The sequence below is a fragment of the Bos javanicus genome, chromosome 14 (assembly GCF_032452875.1).
Source record: "Bos javanicus breed banteng chromosome 14, ARS-OSU_banteng_1.0, whole genome shotgun sequence".
Taxonomy (NCBI): domain Eukaryota; kingdom Metazoa; phylum Chordata; class Mammalia; order Artiodactyla; family Bovidae; genus Bos; species Bos javanicus.
In genome coordinates, this window is record NC_083881.1 from 45,327,285 (window position 1) to 45,344,919 (window position 17,635).

The 17,635-nt window shown below is 39.5% G+C and overlaps 1 protein-coding gene across 1 annotated transcript in view; it reads right to left on the minus strand.

Moving 5' to 3' along the window:
* COLEC10 (collectin subfamily member 10) overlaps nucleotides 1-17,635 on the minus strand; it is a 134,317-nt gene that overhangs the window by 74,870 nt on the left and 41,812 nt on the right. Inside the window, exon 2 of the mRNA XM_061439087.1 lies at nucleotides 15,192-15,287. The gene's annotated coding sequence lies outside the window, so the exon portion shown is untranslated. The remainder of the gene's footprint in view (nucleotides 1-15,191; nucleotides 15,288-17,635) is intronic.

The following is a 17,635-nucleotide window of genomic DNA, read 5'->3' on the forward strand; positions in this document are numbered from 1 at the left end:
TTGAATTCAGATCTGATTTGCTATCTAGGTACTTATCTCACTACATCACTAAAAAGGAAAAATGTTTCAGTAATCCAAGTACCACCTAAAACAGTAATCTGGAAAGAGCAATGAATGAGTTACATTACTTATAATTTGTGCTATGGATGTGAGAGTTGGAGTATAAAGAAAGCTGAGTGCTGAAGAACTGATGCTTTTGAACTGTGGTGTTGGAGAAGACTTTTGAGTGTCCCTTGGACTGCAAGGAGATCCAACCAGTCCATCCTAAAGGAGATCAGTCCTGGGTGTTCAACATCAGGACTGATGTTGAAGCTGAAACTCCAATACTTTGGCCACCTGATGCGAAGAACTGACTCATTGGAAAGACCCTGATGCTGGGAAAGATTAAGAGCAGGAGGAGAAGGGGATGACAGAGGATGAGATTGTTGGATGGCATCACCAACTCAACGGACATGAGTTCGGGTAAACTCTGGGAGTTGGTGATGGACAGGGAGGCCTGGCGTGCTGCAGTCCATGGAGTCGAAGAGTCAGACACAACTGAGCGATTGAACTGAACTGAACTGTGCTCTTATTTCTACTTCATTTTTAATAATTAATTAAGCTTTAGATTTCATTACAGACTCTTATGATTCATAAGTAAATGAAAAAAATTTTTAAAAATTTGCAGCCCTTATCCCTCTAACTTGAAAAATGGGTTTCAGTCTACAGCTGTAAAGGACATGGGTATTTCACTCAAACACTTAAACTTTGGAAAAAGGATGGAAGTAGGATTTATTCATTTTGAAAAAGCAAATAGCTCTCACTCTTGCTCTGTTTCATCTTTAGCCTAACTGTTTATTGATACTTTAACTTTTCTTGTTGGTAGTGGGACTCAGAATATTTTAGATATCAGATCAGATCGGATCAGTCACTCAGTCGTGTCCGACTCTTTGCGACCCCATGAATCACTGCATGCCAGGCCTCCCTGTCCATCACCAACTCCCGGAGTTCACTCAGACTCACGTCCATCGAGTCAGTGATGCCATCCAGCCATCTCATCCCCTGGCGTCCCCTTCTCCTCTTGTCTCCAATCCCTCCCAGCATCAGAGTCTTTTCCAATGAGTCAACTCTTGGCAGGAGGTGGCCAAAGTACTGGAGTTTCAGCTTTAGCATCATTCCTTCCAAAGAAATCCCAGGGCTGATCTCCTTCAGAATGGACTGGTTGGATCTCCTTGCAGTCCAAGGGACTCTCAAGAGCCTTCTCCAACACCACAGTTCAAAAGCATCAATTCTTTGGCTCTCAGCTTTCTTCACAGTCCAACTCTCACATCCATACATGACCACAGGGAAAACCATAGCCTTGAGTAGACGAACCTTTGTTGGCAAAGTAATGCCTCTGCTTTTGAATATGCTATCTAGGTTGGTCATAACCTTCCTTCCAAGGGGTAAGCGTCTTTTAATTTCATCACTGCAGTCACCATCTGCAGTGATTTTGGAGCCCCCCAAAATAAAGTCTGACACTGTTTCCACTGTTTCCCCATCTATTTCCCATGAAGTGATGGGATCGGATGCCATTCGTTTTCTGAATGTTGAGCTTTAAGCCAACTTTTTCACTCTTCACTTTCACTTTCATCAAGAGGCTTTTTAGTTCCTCTTCACTTTCTGCCATAAGGGTGGTGTCATCTGCATGTCTGAGGTTATTGAGATTTCTCCCGGCAATCTTGATTCCAGCTTGTGTTTCTTTCAGTCCAGCGTTTCTCATGATGTACTCTGCATATAAGTTAAATAAACAGGGTGACAATATATGGCCTTGACGTACTCCTTTTCACTGTAAGAGTGATGGAAAGATCACAGCCACCTGACCAACATAGGCAGCAAGCTCCTGACTTGGTCCTGTTTTTCCCATTTTATAAACAAGTCAGTAAATCCAGGATAGAATCACTCAGATATGCTTCCATAGTGGCAAAGGATTGCTTGGTATCTAGTGACCTGGATATGAACTGATTTATTGTCTTTTTATCTCCAAAAAAAATTTTTTTCACATGAGTCTTAGAATTATACAATATTTTTTTTCATTGTCTTAAAAAGTATAAGCTGTTGTATTAGAGTAAAATAAATTATCACATCAAAAATTATAAAATGTTTTTCCTGAGGAATAAAACAGACATCCAGACATTTAATCAGACTATGTGTATGCTAAGTTGCTCAGTCATGTCCAACTCTTTGCAACTCCATGGACTATAGACTGCCAGGCTCCTCTGTCCATGAGGATTCTCCAGGCAAGAATACTAGAGTGGGTTGCCATGCCCTCCTCCAGGGGATCTTCCCAACCAGGGATTGAACCCTGAACCCAGGTCTCCCACATTGCAGGTGGATTCTTTATCATCTGAGACACCAGTGTGTCTATATTGTTTCTTGCATCCTCTATCTGATGATTTATAAGCTTCTCTTGGATAGAAAATCTCTTTACTAACTTCTGAAGAAATCATATCACTTTAAGGCTGTCATAAAATGATTTCAAGAGATAATGGTGAGTTTATAATTAAATCAGTACTTCACAGGCCAAGTAAACTTTCTTATTTTTCCTTGACATCCAGTAAAATATTAAAAAGAAGATCAGTTATGTTCTGATTACCGTAGAAATTCTTAGAAATTATGTGACAAGCAATCTGAAATAGAATGCTTTCCTTTTAGTAATCCAGCAAAATAAAATAGCTAAGACTTACGAAGTGCTGGGGAACATTCACTTTTACAAGTGCTTTACATGTATGAACTAGATGCTCCCCAAAAGCCAAGTAGATATGCACTATTCTTACCAGGAAACAGGTATTTAGAAGTTAAGTGGCTTGCCCAAGGTTTCACGGCTAGTAATCATCATTTGAACTATGAGTAGAGGCAATCAGTTTCAGAGTTGCAACTTCAGCCTTGAAAGCCAGTTTGTCTCTCCAAGCAAAAGCTAATTCAACCACACTGACAGTGTATTTCTGAAAAATGGGGGAAACTGAATTTTTAGATAATTGAATTTTCGGATCATTGATGGAGACAGACAGGAGTGCTAGAAGTTATAGCATGGTTCTTTTCCAGACGCAGCCAGTGCTGAGATGGCTTTTTGTTTCTTCTTCAGGGTCATTTATACAGCTCCTATAATTGGTATTAAAAGAAAATTCCTTTGATTCGTCAAGAATTTATGAGTACTGACTCTGCCATGTACTTGCCTAAGCACTGGAGACAGTACAGTAAGACTCAGCCTTTGAACTTGAGAATATTTCTTTGTTAAAAAACTAATTTAAAAAAACAAGCCAAACTTAAAAAATTCGATTATGCTGTTCTTGTGGCTTAGTAAATAAGGATGCTTTTAAAAATTATCTCTTTCTTTGATGATTGAGTATAGAGCATTAGGAGTTACCGTGTGGAATGATGACTCATTCTACAGTAGACAGGTTTATGTATGGAGATAGATTAAATTTGTTCCAACTCTAGAATTTATCTTGAAAATCATATTTTGCTAACATCTATGAGATAAGCTTGTTTTCCCGACATGCTTTTTAAATAAGAGGATAATTCAGACTTTCCACTTATTTGCATTATTGCTGAGAGCTGTGTTTTATTAATTGGATTTTTACTGTAATTGGCATGACACCTTTGACATTGGACTTTCAAGGCCATCTGTTTTCTCCTATTAGTTTTTAGTTTTTCTTTATACTATGTAATCACATTCCTATAGAAAAATGTAGAAAACTGGAGGGCTTTAGTTCAGAAATAAAACAATACCTCTCGGGGGGTTTATGTTTAAAAGAGTAAATATATATCCTTATTTGCACATTTTTCAGAGAAGAAACATCTCCATTCCAGCTGATGGCGGGGGGCGGGATGTTGAAAAACCTGCATCTGAATAGTACGTGTATATTAGCCCTCTAAAAAGACAAGAGTAGAAACGCCACTATTAAGAGCTGGAAAGTGAAAGTCCAAATTTCACTTTGAGCATTAGTCTCTCTACCTTTGTGCTTCCTGATCCCTATAATTTAAATGAAGCTTCCTTGCTGGTGTATCAGTGCAAGAAAGACTCTCTTAACTTGATCTGGAAGGCTAATGGCTGGATGTGACACAGTATATGTTGTAACATACTCTTGGTTACTGAGTACACACAGAGGCTTGAGACAGCTGGCCATGGCCACACTTCTGGCTTGGAGTCACGCCCTGAACTTCCACAGTTGAAAAGAGTCCATGCTTCTCTAGCTGCCTGATCCATTACCCATGTGGAATTAGAGCCAAAGTGGTAAACCAGTTTCACCAAAGCTCAGATGGACCCAAGATGTTTACCTTGTACACTGCTCCATGTACTCTTTTATTTGAAAGTGGTTGCTTCTCTGTGATAATGATGTACTGTTTCTTTTGAGAAGGTACCCATTAATAACGTGTTGGTATATATTCCTCCTCACACACATTTTTGAGTAGAGTCCAAAGTAGAAGAGCCAGATTACTTAGAACTAAGTCAACTAAGCTAAGGTTTCCTAAGGGAATGCTCTTCCCAAGACCTCATCACATTCTTTGCTGAATTCTTGACATGCAAGTTCATGCTGGTTACTTCACATGAAAGCTAAATGTGGGGAAGAAAATTCTATGGTTCAATATGTGGTAAAGCCATTGACTAACTCATAAGGCCATAGGAAGACAGTCTATAGCTCAATATCAGGTCTAAATGAAATAAAATTTATTTCTAAATAAGCAACAACATTCATAACCTTCTCCAGGGGATCTTCCCAATCCAGGGATAGAACGTGGGTGTCCTGCATTGCAGGCAGATTCTTTACCATCTGAGCCACCAGGGAAGCCCCAGATAAAGGAGAAGAGCGTGGCAGAGAATGAGATGGCTAGATAGCATCACCAACTCAAGGGCATGAATTTGAGCACACTTGGGGAAGCCCTATGCCCTAGTGGCTCAGGTGGTAAAGAATCTGCCTGCAATGCAGGAGACCCAGGTTTGATCCCTGAGTCAGGAAGATCTCCTGAAGAAGGGAATGGCAACCCACTCCAGTATTCTTTCCTGGAGAATCCCATGGACAGAGGAGCCTGGCGGTCTATGGGCTGCAAAGAGTCGGACATGACTGAGTGAGGTTGCAATGAGTTGTACTCTTCACTTGGAGTAACTTTCATTTCACTAGGAGAACAAAGGAGCCTGGAGTGCTACAATCCATGAGGTTGCAAAGAGTCCGATCTAAGTTAGTGACTGAACAACAACAACAAAACCACAATAAAACAGATACAATACCACGTAAAACTCAGGAAAGTCTAATTGTAAAATTACAATTGTTTGAAAATTAAGGCATCTTTCATGTTTAGAAGAATTCCAACATCTCTAGCTTCAATATAGAGACTGGATGTGTTGAGTGAATAGTTTGAACTATCTATTGTTTCTTTAAGTGGTACCATTAAAAGGATGGGTTGGCCAATATAAAATATGGGCAAAGCAACTGTTGAAATAAGACGAGGCTAATATTTAATCTGAATGATAAATTCATGTCAAGAATTCCAATTTACTGTACATCAACGGACTTATGATAATCACCCTTAATCATACTGTTTCTGAAAGAGTCCATTATAATCTGCACAGAGCCATCAACAAAGCAAAAGCAAGGCTAAAATGAAAAGAGTTTGCCAGAATGAAGGCTGCAGAATCTAAACAAGGATCAGTGACACATGTTGGGTAGGATAAATCTACAAATAGCTTGGGGCCAGACATCAGACATTATTTGAAATGACAAACTTCACATTAACTAAAAGAAAAAAAAGAAGATCACAGATGGAGACAGACAGTGGTGCTAAAAGTTATACAACTGCATGATTCACTTCCAGAAGAAATCAATGTTGAGATGACTTTTTTCCTCCTTCAGAACCAATAATGAGCCTCCTATAATTAGGTAAACTTTCTACGTCCTATCAAAACAAACTGTTAAGCCACAGAGAGGCCACTGACACATCTGCCGCTCAACCAAAGCTATAGTATTTTAATCTAAGTACAATGCAAAGATGCATGAGTCAATCTACCGTAAATTTTCAGCAAATAGTATGTGTCATTGGAAATAACTTTTGCTTTTCCAAAGACCGTAGATTTATTCTGTAGGAGTTTTAGAAACAAGCAACAATAATTTTAGCAAAAGCAATTCCCTGCGTTCACTAAACCATAACTGTCTGAAACTAGTTATTTCTAGAATTACACAGAACCAAAATAGCAAACATGTAAACAGAGAGCTATGGGTTAGAATTCATCAAACTGAGGTGGGGGGTGGGGGGGAGTTTTGAATTTTAAGGTATAAAATATCACAGCTGTTAACTATTTATAGTTGCCCAGTTTTAATGCATGATACAAACACTAATTAAAAACATTCTCCATAAATAGAAAACCAATTTGCTGTGTGTGCAGAGTGAATGATACAATCAACTTTCCCAGCTATCAGTTTTCTCTTCAAACAGGCGGTCAAAAAGTAATTGACCTTTGGACTTCTCATTAAAACTCAGCAATGGAGTTCAGAAAAAATGAAGCTGGGTCTATTCATGCCATCAAATGAGGTTATAGCATATCTAATCCTATTGTTTCAGTTTTCCCTATTGTCATCATGAGTTGCTGGGCCAAATTCTAAGCCAACTGGGGAGAAAAAGCAGAGCTGAGCCGATTGGTCATGCCACATTTTATCCACTCCTTGTATACAGGTAGAGCCTTCGTTTGCCACTGAGCTAAAAAGATAAAAACATGAAACATGCAATGACATCCCAGGACACTGGGATGGAGAGATGGACCCCTATTGTTCTGAACTCACGTTGTTTTATGTTGTTGCTGTTTTTAAGATTATTTTTTTTTCTTTAATGCATATCATTTTAAAAGTCTTTATTGAATTTGTTACAGTAACAAATTCTGTTGTTTACATACTATTTTTTTGTCTATGAGGCACGTGGAATCTTAGCTCCCCCACCAGGGATCAAACTTTCACTCTCTGTATTGGAAGGTGAAATCTGAAACATTGGCCTACCAACATGACCTTAAGTTGTTAGGTTGTGGTAAGTTGTATTAATGCCCAAGGCAAATTCCAGATGGAGAAATTCTTTGTGGTTCTCATTTTCTGAAATTTCTGAGGAAATTTCATCAAGAGCTTGAGGCAAATTGGTGATGGTGATGGTGGAGGCGGGGGTGGCTGTATGAGTAATAATTTTTCCTGAGAAATGATAAAATCATGAAAGCTAATTAACAAATCCATGGGAGTCTAAAATTGGAGCTAGAAAGAAAACAAAGAGTCTCATCGAGTCATTTTACTTTATAAACAATGGAAATGATAAGATCCAGAGATTTAGAGTAATAAGCCTCAGGTTACATTTTGCTGAAACATGAGTTTGGGTCTCAATGTGTTTGGGTCCCAGCTGTGTTTTTTCAGTCACAGCATAGCTTTACTACTCTTTCATGTGTGTTTGTTTGTTAAAAAAAATAAAAATAAAAACAGAACCAAAATTCTCATTGAAGACATCTTGCAAAGCTACATGTACATGCTTGGGTCTTTCTGGTAGTGGTTAGTTCTACTCTGGGCTTTCCAGGTGGCTCAGTGGTAAAGAATCCACCTGCCAATGCAAAAGACGCAGGAGATGCAGGTTCCGTCCCTAGGTTGGAAAGATCCTCTGGAGTAGGAAATGGCAACCCACTACAGTATTCTTGTATGGGAAATTCCATGGACAGAGGAGCCTGGTGGACTACAGTCCATGGGGTCGAAAAGAGTCAGACACAACTGAGTGACTGAGCACAGCTTTACTATGGCCATTGTGTGTGACCTTGCTCATTTTCAAGCACACAGTATTTCCCATCCCCCAGCCTCTTTTCAATCCCAAACGCTTATAATAGCTTGTGTATACTTCCTTACGGAAGGCCAAGTTAGAATGTACCTTCAGGTTCTTTGCAAGTAAAATGTGACTCTTCACATTCAACAAGGAACTTGTGCCTTCATTAAGGTGACCATAGAAATTATCTTCTAAATCACACAATTATGAGAGCAAATGGGGGACTATTGATGATTACAACAGGACAACAGATGCAGACTGAACTACTCTGGACAAACTAGGATATGTGATCTCCCTAGTTTGAGTGTTTCCAGTATCCACAATAGTAAAAATTCCCCTGTACAGGTATTTGTTCTAACTTTTTTCTTAAGACTTGTTTTTGTTGACTTATTTTGAAAGGCAGCATTATATAGTGGAAAGGTAAAAGGAAATAGAAAGAAGATATGGTGGTCTCACTTCTAAGTGTGAGATTTTCAAAGAATCATCATCCTCTCTTGGGTTCAGTATTTGCATCTGACTAAGTCACTATGGGGCTTCCCAGGTGGCTCTAGTGGTAAAGAACCTGCCTGCCTAGGCAGCAGATGTAAGAGATGCAGGTTTGACCCTGGGTCGGGAAGATCACCAGGAGAAGGGCATGGAAACTCACTCCAGCATTCTTGCCTAGAGAATCTCTTCCCTTGGAATCCTCTTCATTTGGATAGAGGAACCTGGTGGGCTACAGTCCATAGGGTCACAAAGAGTTGGACACGACTGAAGTGACTTAGCACACATGCAAGTTACTATTAAGTCTTCTTCTAGCCCTAATGCTCTAGGATTTCTATGCCCCTCAAATTTCTATTTGCATTTCCATATGCATATGTGAAAATAGAGACCAATTATGAAAATAATATGAAGTTTCAATAAATATCAGATAAGAAAACAAACAGAATTTGAGTCTGGAATATACTGTTGGTAATGTTATCTCTGAAAAAAAAAAGAGCAAGACTGTTTATCTATATTGAAAGTCACACCCATACATCAACATGAATCTGCCACAGGTATACACGTGTTCATGTTGATGTATGGCAAGACCAATACAATATTGTAAAGTAATTAACCTCCAATTAAAATAAATAAATTTATATTTTTTAAAAAAAGAGAAAAAAAATGAAAGTCACACCCAGACACATAATGTCACAGCAACTTGGTAGTTCAGCACAGACAGGAAATGTTTTTTTCATGTGTGTTTTTGGCAAAACTCTACGGCTTAGGATACTGGTGGGGTTTTTTGTTATAACAGTCTTTCATGTGGGAAAGTCACATTAGACGCTGTCTGGTTGCTCTTGGTTACGAAGACTTTTCCTATTTGACTCACCTTCAATTTTTAGGTAAATTCTCTGGCTTCCTGCTATTGTTTCTGGGTGTCTGCAAGTCTTCGTGTCATTTGAAAGTCTGGGTGATAAAAGTGTTACATGGTCCACGTAACTTCAGAGGTGTAAATTATTAAAAACATAAAAGTGGTTGGATAAGAAACAGAAACAAAATTTATCACAAATTCTAGATCCTTATCTAGTTTAATAAATCTCCCCTTTTAAATTAGAAGTGATAAGCTTTATCTACCTTCTGCATATGCCACAGGCACAATTTGGTATATTGTTTTGACTTTCCATATTGCTTGTCTGAATTCTAACATTTCAAAACTTCCTCAAGTCATCTTGCTGACCCTGGGAGACAAATACAAATATAGTTTCTCTCTTCCGTTATGACTCTTAGTTATAAATTTTAGGTGCAAGATTGCTTCTTCATTTGATTACTATGATGCATTCCTACCCAAGCTGCAGTATAAAGAATAGTTTTTTAAAGAGCTTATTGAGCTTTGATATTAATAATGTGCTAAACATTTTCTACACACAATCTCAACAAATTCTCAAAATGATCCACTACATAAAATGAGGGTCAGAAAGATTAATTACTCAACCAAGTTTGCACAGCTAGTAAGTGGCAAAGCCAGGATTCAAACACAAGTATATCTGAAATCCAAGGCTTCCCTGGTGGCTCAGTGGTAAAGAATCTGCCTGCTAATACAGGAGAGGTGGGAAATGTGGGTTTGATAGCTGGGCCAAGAAAATCCCCTGGAGAAGGAAATTACCACCTACTCCAGTATTCTTGCCTGGGAAATCCCATGGACAGATGGGTTTGGCAGGCTACAGTCCATGGGGGCATAAAAGACTAAAGTCTTTTTAGTGACATTAAAGACTTTTTAGCGACATTAAAGACTGTTTAGTGACTAAACGGCAACAATATCTGAAATCCAAGCCCTGTGTTTTTAACAACTACAGTGTCACCTCAGGGTATATCATGGGATAACAACCTTCCTCTTTACATTTGCACCAAGTCTCATGTTTTTAACACTCTTACTAGCACATCCATTTAGCTTATTTGATCCTAATGGTGTTTTATGGGGGCAGCACAAAAGGGTAGATGCTAGGTTCATTTTACAAATGAGGATGCTCAGAGAGGATGGTCCAGCAGCACAGAGCCAGCAAGTTGTAGTGCTAGCAACTGAGCTTGTGTCTCTGAGCGGCTGCCCCAGTGAAAATTCCATAAAACCAGGGTTATTTCTTGAAAAGACTTTTTAAAATGTTAAAACCTTAAAAAAACAAAAGTTCAAACGTATCACAAATAAGGAATGACTGTCATATTGATCACAAAGTTTGGTTTCCCTTCTTGCCTATTTCACATCTTAACCATTGTCTGGCCAGTTTGAATTTGTGACAACACCAGTCAATAATGGTAGTTAGTCGTGTCCGACCCTCAGCGACCCCATGGACTGGTAGGCTGCAGTCCATGGGGTCGCTGAGGGTCGGACACGACTGAGCGACTTCACTTTCACTTTTCACTTTCATGCATTGGAGAAGGAAATGGCAACCCACTCCGGTGTTCTTGCCTGGAGAATCCCAGGGATGGGAGAGCCTGGTGGGCTGCTGTCTATGGGGTCGCACAGAGTCGGACACGACTGAAGCGACTTAGCAGCAGTAGCAGCAGCAGCAGTGTAACTCAGACCTCTATGACTCTCTCTGAATTGTCATGCAATTCCTTATATTAACTAGTCTGTTTTTCCTACCAAGTTCTGATGTTAAGTACAAAAACCATTTTTTATAGGTCTTCCCTGTAGAGTGGGTGTCCACTAAAAGTTTGCTGAATAAAAAGCACAAGGTGTTATTGTTAAGAGATGTAATAATACCATTTACTGAGTTTTAATCATTTTTTCTCTAAATATGGATTTAGCTGAGAGTCACAGTTGTTTTTTCTTAAAATTTTATTTATTTTTGCTCGTGCTGGGTCTTTGTTGCCTCACAGGCTTTTCTCCTGGTAGTGGAGAGTGAGGGCCGCTCTCTAGTGAGGCGCATGGGTTTCTCATCGCCGTGGCTTCTCTTGTTGCAGAGCACAGGCTTTAGGGGCAAGGGCTTCAGTAGTTGTGGTACACAGGCTTAGTTGCTCTGCAGTATGTGGGATCTGCCCAGAGCAGGGATTGAACTTGTGTCCCCTGCATTAGCAGGCAGATTCTTAACCACTAGACCACCAGGGAAGTCCCTTTAATCTGTAATATATACCAATCACTCTTCAAAGGACTTTAGGTACATGAAAATATTGATTCCTAACATCTATCTTATTTCACCTCAATCTCACAGGTACAGAAAATGACATACAAAGAATTCAAACAGTTTGCCAAAGTCATATTATAAGTAAGAGGCAAGGTAAAAATTTGAACCCAGTTGGCATAGTTTAGGAAAAGGAAGATTTCAAACTTATTAGCACTTAGCAAATGCTATTAGGTGGTATTCTTTTAGTCTTGGATCCATTTCATCAAAATGATGAAAATGCATTCTTATTGTGTTTTGCTACTGAACGGATGTACTGAAGGAAATGCCATTAAAAAAAAATACACCTTCAGATTTTCCTACAAGAATGAAATGGTACTCCATCATTTGGAGATCAGACTGGAAAAAAGAAGTGCTGTTTCAGCAGATTCTCTGCTGAGGATCTGACAACAAGAGCCAAAAATAGTTGGTACTAGATAATAGCATGGGCTTGGGAGCAAGACAAATAGGTTTAAGACCCAGCTCCATCCATGTTAGGGGCCAAATTCCATAGACGTCCACTCTGACAAGGATTTGCATGCCCCTTTGACATGGTGCCAAACTAACTGTGACGTTTCGCAGGTTACGTCTGGGCACACAAAGCACAACCCCATGTGTCTGGAAATTATTTTGTGTTAGCTATTCTCCATTTGCCCCTGTTATTTTTTTCCTGGGGGAAAATCCAAGAAAAAAAAAATCCCACTGTCCCTTTTAGACCAGATTAGAGTCTCACTTGTCCTCTAGTTTCTGGGTTTGAATTTGCCAAATCGCTGAGCATCATCAGCTGGCGTTCAGGAGGTGGGGAGGGAGAGAAGTAGAGGTGTTCCCTCCACACTCCCCCTGTAGGGCCAGAGTCTGACACTGGCTCTCTCGTATCAATAGTCACAGCTCCTGTTGAATGACTCTCTTGCATACAGTTAAAACTCTTCCTCTTGTGGATCCCAAAACCCAGCTCCTCTTTCTGATGCTTCCCCTCTGTTGATAATCCTTAGTGCTTCTTCATCTCTTACTGGCTCCTTTAATTCTGTCCATACCTCTCTGTAAATAGCCCTTTCATCAAATTTTCTTTGCTCAAAGCTTTGAACGTACATCTTCCTGCTAAAGATGACTAATATATCCCTTATCAGTATGGAAATTCTTGTTAGGGATTTAAACGAAGCGGAGACCCACAGCATGGCTTCCTTGGTGACTTGGTGGTAAGGAAGCTGCCTGCCAATGCAGATACATAAGAGACTCAGGTTCTATCCCTGGGTTGGGAAGACATAAGAGACATGAGAGATTCGGGTTCGATCCCTGGGTTGGGAAGATACCCTGGAGTAGAAAATGGCAACCCACTCCAGTATTCTTGCCTGGAGAATCCCATGGATAGAGGAGCCTGGTGGATTACAGTTCATGGGGTCACAAAAGAGTCAGACATGGCTTAGCGAATAAACAACGACAGCAACAGAGACCCACAGCATGTGTATTTCACTACATGCTTCCTGTTGACTTTCTTCTTTCTCCCCACGTGCTCTAGGATGAATGGGCTTTTGCTCTTCCCTTTGTGATAACTATATCCCTTAGATCATATTCTGAACTTCACTCCACATGGTTTAATCTTCCACCTTGATATTAAGAGATATTAAGGAACTGAGAACATCTTTTTCTCCTTCGAGAATGTCTGCTTTTAAGACTACTACTATGCTAGGTCCCCCAAAACAAAAACAAAATAATAGTTAATTTCAGAATCAAGCCTAACTAATGATGTAATTTTTGTGGTTGGTATCTGCTTTCTTCTTTCTGGTGTTTCATGCATCATGACTTGGAGTTGTCATAAAGAAACAAAATTTACCAGGAAGAAAATAGTAGAATCCATTCACTGGATAGTTTAATATTATATATATTGCCTGGGCCAGAGGCAGAAGATTTCTTAGAAGTCCACTAACCCCATCTCTTGTTTTACAGATATGCTATGCTATGCTATGCTAAGTCACTTATTGGTAAAGAATCTGCCTGCAATGCAGGAGACCTGGAATAGTTCCCTGGGTTGGGAAGGTTCCCTGGAGATGGGAATGGCTACCCACTCCAGTATTCTTGCCTGGGAAATCCCATGGACAGAGGAGCCTGGGGGGCTACAGTCCATGGGGTCGCCGAGTCAGACACGAATGAAGTGATGTAACATGCATGCACACAGGGATCATGCACAGACAACAGGTATATAACAAGAAATCAAACAACTCACAGGTCCTTTCCTCTGAGGTCTTATAATATAAAGAAAGAGTCAGGAAGTTAAATCACATGCATTTGTATAAGTGAATTACTTTGCTATACAAACACAACATTTGCTGAAACTAACACAACATTGTAAATCAACTATTCTCCAGTATAGAATAAAAATTAAATAAAAAAAAGAAAGTTAAATCAGCATTAACATTGACATAGGGAAAGCACTACCCATTAGAAGAGCAGGGTGCCAAGGATGCCCTGGCAGGGTGAGCGACCCCAGGAGGGGTCAGGAATGGCCTCTGTGGAAGCTGCTGTTTCAAGCAGAAAACTGAAGGGTGAGCAGAGGGAACTGACCTTGGGAATGTGAGTGGAATTGGAAGTTGGGGCACAATGGAAATAAACAGAAGGAAGTGCATGTTCCAGAATTAAAAAAGAAAGCCTTGGTGAAGCAAAAAGAAGGTTCTGTCTACATGACTGGAATAAAGGCTTTAGAGAGAGCGTGGTGAGGGAAGGGGCAATTAAGGTGAACAGGGACAGGGGGACAATGCTATGCATGCCACACACTGTGACTCTTGAGCCTTTAGAAACAGAATTTGGGTGATATAATTCAATGCTATTAGTAAGACTGCTACAATTGCACATATTTAATTTTACATATAGTGTCATTTTATATAATTTTAATGTATATTTTTCATGTTATAATTTTATGTATAATACTTACATGGTCATGTAAAACTGAAAAGAACTTGAAGAAAGCTAATGTAGCAGCATCTGATAAGGTTGGGAAATAATCCTGGTGTGTTTATTAAATTGTGTGGACAGGTTAACTCAAGAACAAAATATCGATGATTAATCTAAAGACCCACAAAGATGGATCACAAGATTCATGAATGAATGAGAATGAGGGTATAACACTATCATTTCAACACAAACATCCATTGATTCAAATATTATACATTCCTGAAACAAGTTTACCAGCTTATGTAGAAAAGAGGGGAGTGAATGTACATAAATTCCTATGGTATTTTGTTCAGTTGTTCATTTGATATAGTACTAAGATTGGGACTTCCCTGGTGGTCCAGTGGTTTAAGACCTGAGCTTCCACTGCAGGGAGCATGGGTTCGAATCCTGGTTAGGGAACTAAGATCCCTCGTGCCGTGTGGAGTGGCCAAAAAATAAATACAGAAAATTAAGCAGTACTAGGATTAAGTTTCCACATCTCATGGAAAGGAAAGTTTAATGGAGGAACGTTGATTCCCATCATGCCATGAATTTTTCTAAAATTACAAGGTCTTTAAATGCCCCCATTTGAATCCACGGTCCCATCCTTTGACTTTAACCAGAGCACAGTTTTTGGTATCCTTAAGGGAAAAGAGGGTGATAGAAGTGGGAAAGCTAGTATTTCTTCATGTCAGTGAACTTACTATGTACATAAGCCTGTTACATTCTCTCAGCAACCTCAGAGAAGTTGAATAACTCAAGAAGTTGATAACTCAAGGTTATCAAGCTAGAAATGGCAAAACTGTGATGTGAGCTCCAGTTGGTCTCATATTAAAGCCCAAATCTTACCATGGTCATTTTCATGCTCTCTGTTCAGTAGCAGAAAAGAGTGAGAATTAACTTTATTGCTGTATCTCTGAAGTCTAGGGATGTGTCCAGAAGAGCCTAGAAAAGGAAAGAACGGTTGACCTGAATAAATTCAGCTTCTAATTATTGAGCACCTATTAAATGCCAAGATTCATGTTGTGGATTTCATGATGAAAAAGACAGGGTTTGAAACTTCAGGCAGCTAGACAACAAAATTTATATTTAATACAGTCATTCAAGAGGAAAACAATACAGTTCAATGTGATCACTGCGTTAATGGAATGAGTGTCAATTAGATTCAAAGATTTCCAAGAATAATAATCTAGATGTACACAGGCAAAAGAAATCTCTATCAAGGAAGTTCATACTGTGAACAGATGTTTGAGATGATCAATTGAGAGTTCAGAACCCTTTGTGGACTGAGGATCTAATGTACATTGTGGTAACTATAGTAACTATGGAAGGTGATGAATTGTGTCAATTAATTCGACTGTGGTAACAATGTCCCAAATCATCTCATTGTACTTGCTAAATATACACAATTTTGTTTGTCAATTTAATCTCAATAAACCTGAAGGGGAAAAAAACACTTTGGAAAAAGTAGGAATGGAAACCTCTCATCACCTCGAATGCTGTTTATATGTCTGTAATTATTCCCGTCAACTATGCTGTGTGGGCTTCCCTGATGGCTCATCTGGTGAAGAATCTGCCTGCAATGCAAGAGACAGAGGAGATGTGTGTTTGATCGCTGGGTGGGGAAGATCCCCTGGAGGAGGGCATGGCAACCCACTCCAGTATTCTTGGCTAGAGAATCCCACGGACAGAGGAGCCTGGCGGGCTACAGTCCATAGGGTGGCAAAGAGTCAGCCACAACTGAGCAATTCTGCACACACATACATGCTCTGTGTATGAGTGAAATCCTGTACCCTGGACCTCATCATATAGGTAAGTCCCTTGGAAGAACCAAGCTGGTATGACTTCAGTTCTAGGGTTGGCCTCTCATGAAAGTAGGAGAGCCCCACCATTCTCTAGAAGACAATTTCCCACCACCAGTCCTAGGAAATGAAAATGAAGAAGCTGGCTTAAATAACATTATAAAATGTCAAGTTCAGAAATAAGAAACTTTTTTCTGGCATTTATTTGCCCAACTACTAGTTATTAAGTGCTTCATCTGTGCCAGGCACTGTTCTGGGTTCTGCTAAAAGTGTGATGAATAAGCTAGATATGGTCCCTCCCCATAGATGATTCACAAAATAAAATATTTGGTTAATAAGGAGATATACTGTACAAAAAAAAAGACTCTGCCCCTAGATATGTGCTGAGTTTGTATAGGTCCTTATCTGGTTTGGGATGAGTCATTCTCGAAATCAGTAGTGATAGAAATCATCTTTATGTTGGGGTGATTTTAATTTTTTGCCCTATTCAGATCTATTTTTCACTCTTTTGTAAATTTATTTTTATTGTAGTATAGTTGATTTACAATGTTGTAAATTGTTTACAATGGTTAATTTTAACAATGCTGTAAATAATTTACAATTGTTCATTGTAATTTATAATTGTTCAACTTACATTGTTTACAATTGTTAATTCCTGTTATACAGCAAAGTCATTTGGTTATATATATCAGATCAGATCAGATCAGTCGCTCTGTCGTGTCCGACTCTTTGCGACCCCATGAATCGCAGCATGCCAGGCCTATATACATATATATATATATATATATATATATATATATATATACACCCATTCATTTTTTAATATTCTTTGCCTTTAAGGTTTGTCATAGGATATTTTTTAATTGGAATATAATTGCTTTACAGTGTTGTGTTCGTTTCTGCTGTACAACATCAATCAGCTATAAGTATACATATATCCCCTTCCTCTAGAGCCTCCCTCCCATGCCCCCAACTCCATCCCTCTAGACCATCACAGAGCACCATGCTGAGCTTCCTTGACATGTAAACACTACCATGCATAAAATAGATAGGTAGTGGGAAGCTGCTGTATTCTTCATCCTTTATAACCATCCTGTTTGCCTTGTGAAATTGACTGGTATGGACCCCAGTGAAGAGCATGGGCTTTGGCTTCTGCTTCACTAAGCCAATGGGACCCCTGTCCCCAGGAAACTGTGGGAAAGGGGACCCTCATGATGCCTTGACCCTCAACATATGGCCATGTACAACTCCTCTCAAGGTGAACTTCTCTATGTGACACCCCTGAAGTCCAATATCTGCTCCCTCCTCTCTCCATTATGCCTCAGAGGTTATATCTCAGCCACTATTTACCACCTGCAGATTACTGCATGATTCCATGGGTTTCCCGTCTATCCACTTGCATCATTACAAAAAGTTCTTTGTAAATGACTCATCCTTAAATTATTCTCATTTGAGTGGGTGTTCTATTCCCTGCTGGGACCCTGACTAACA